The sequence below is a fragment of the Lynx canadensis genome, chromosome C1 (genome assembly GCF_007474595.2).
Source record: "Lynx canadensis isolate LIC74 chromosome C1, mLynCan4.pri.v2, whole genome shotgun sequence".
Taxonomy (NCBI): Eukaryota; Metazoa; Chordata; class Mammalia; order Carnivora; family Felidae; genus Lynx; species Lynx canadensis.
This window is the reverse complement of record NC_044310.1, coordinates 5543915-5546544: the sequence shown is the minus strand read 5'-3', so window position 1 is coordinate 5546544 and position 2630 is coordinate 5543915.

Below are 2630 nucleotides of genomic sequence, written 5' to 3'. Positions count from 1 at the left end.
ACCCAGGACCTTTGCACCTGCGGTGTCTGCTCTCCTTTGCTTAACTAGCTCCTTCTCTTCCTTCACGTCTCAGGGTGATTTCACATGCTCCAGGAGGTTTTCTCTGATTACCCTTCCCTCCTTAGGTCCCTCTCAGTTATTTTCCATCTCAGCCCCTTGTATTGAGTGCCTTGTATTGAGTGCCTAGGTTAACTTGCATTATATTTATATTTATATTTATATTTATATTTATACTTATATTTATATATTTATATTTGTTGGGTGTTGGTTTTTGCTTGCTTACTGCCATTGGAAGGCCAGGTTTAGGAGGGCAGGTACTATGACGTCCTGTCTCATTCACCATTGTGTCCCCAGCACCTCTATCCCAGTGCCTGGCCAATGGCTAATGCTCAGTAAACTTTGGGGGGCGGGGTTGCCAACGGTGAAAGGATCTGATTTTTGTCAAGTGGCTTCCCGTAGATGTCTCACTCCTAGATTCGGCTCTCTGCCCATTTGCAGAGGTCTGTTGGAAACCGGATGGAATTTCCCCTGGGTCCAGGTGGCCCGCGGCATGCCGTGACAGCAGCTAATGTCTGTCTCCCTCTGATCTTTACAGGGAGTTCCTCTTCATCCCACGACCCTCGGACTTACAGCCAGGTCTCTCTGTTGTGGATGGGGCACTCCTTACTTCATTCCGCGAGACCCTGCCTCCTTCTGGGCCACGAGTATCATTTCTGCCGTCCTCACGGTTCCCCAGGCACTTCCTGTCTCCTGTTCTTTCTCCATCACCCCGCTGTCCTCCACAGCAACCCAAATCACAGATTCTTGGGAGTTTTTCCCTCGCCTCCGCAATATTCAGCGTAAAGCTTGCTTGGCGTGCAGCCCGTCTTCGGGCAAACACCTTCTGCCCCCGGCCCGTGCCTTCCGCTTCTAGCTGGGAGCCTCTGTGTTCTGGGATCTTAAGACATATATATGCAAGTCCCAGGAAGTCAAAATTCAAGCAGCCAACCATTCACCTGCCTCAGTTTCTTCTTCAACCATTCCACGGCAGAGGCTGGGAAACCTCTCTTCTGCTTCCTTTAGTGGGGGGCCAGGGACCCCAGTCTCCTGAGGGAGCCACGCTGGGTAACACTCGACCACGCATCTCCCGTGGCCACGTCAGGTCCGGTGGACCCCACCACTCCCCTTCGCTGAGAGTACCCCACCCCGGTGACTCATCCCGCTCTCCCAGAGAACTTGCCTGCTTCTCCGGAAGACATGGTTTCTCCCCGGGGCCTCCTGATCTCCTTCCTCTATGGGGCTTTCCCACCCGCACCCTTGACTTGGGTGTTGACTCCTTGAACGGCCCTGTGGTTCCGTGAGCACGTGTGGGCCACCGCTGCTCCCCGCGGAAGGCCCAGGCTCGCCACACCGGGCCGGCTCTTGGCCGGCTCTCCGCGGAGCCCCAGGCAGCACAGCTAGGCTTTCTTCCGTCTTCCGTGCTGCAATCTCCTGCTTTCTTTGATCTTGGCCTGGGTTTTACAGGGATCGACTGCTTGCTTCCTCGGTTCCTACTGGACTGCAGGTTCCACTTAGAAGCCAAAGCTTGAGGTCGGGACCACCTCTGCCCCATGCGCCTTCCTAACCCCAAGCCCCAGGCATACTCCCCACGCAGTGCGGGCGCTCTGATCTTTTTGAAGGAAGGAAGAGACTACATCCGGGAGCCCTTCATCTTGCCGGGGACACCAGACTCCTCCTGAACAGCGTTGTTTTCCTCTAGACCTGCTAACCAGCTTGCACCTGCTGCTGCTGTCACCCAGAAAGGTGCACACGGCTCACCGCGCGTCCCTGGGACTGCCGTCTCTGTGTCTCGGATGGGAACGGAATCCCCACCATGGCTGTGATCGCCCGTGGCTGTGAGATGATGTGTGTTAAGCCTCCGTTTCGGCGCTGGGCATGGCAAATACAGGCAGGTACCATGACTACACAGTGGGGAGGAGGAGGAGGAGGAGGAGGAGGAGGAGGAGGAAGAGGACAAAGGCATCAGTGATGACCAAGGTGGTGATGAGGATCCTCCCTGGCTGACTACGGAACTGAACCACGTCTCTTCCCCAGGCTGTAGTTCATCCCCACCCCATCCTGAGGAAGCTTTAAGCCACTTCCTTCGCACACATATATTTTCTCCCACCCAGGATCAGGAATAAAGGCTTGGCGACTCTCAGCAAATGATGACCCATCAGCACAGCCAGGAGAGCAGGCGGGCAGTGAATCACCTGGCAAATGGGAGGAAAACCCTCCAGGGAAAAAAAAAAAAAAAAAATTCACATTTCTTTTGTTTCAAATTTGCAAATCTCTGCAGTCCCCGGGAGCTCTTATCTTGTTTGTCTCCAAACTCAGGAAGTGGATATTCTTGGGATTCTGGGATGGATGCAAATAGGTCTGGAGAGAATCTTCAAAGAGTTCCATGCAACGGTGATCCATTGCATGTTTCTTTTCCAAAATTATTTATCATATAATAAAATCTTTTTAAAACAAAAATGTTTAATGCTTATTCATTTTTTGAGAGAAAGAAAAGAGAGCCGGAGCACGAGTGGGGGAAGGGCAGACGGAGGAGACGCAGAATCTAAAGCAGGCTTCAGGCTCTGAGCTGTCTACACAGAGCCCGATGTGGG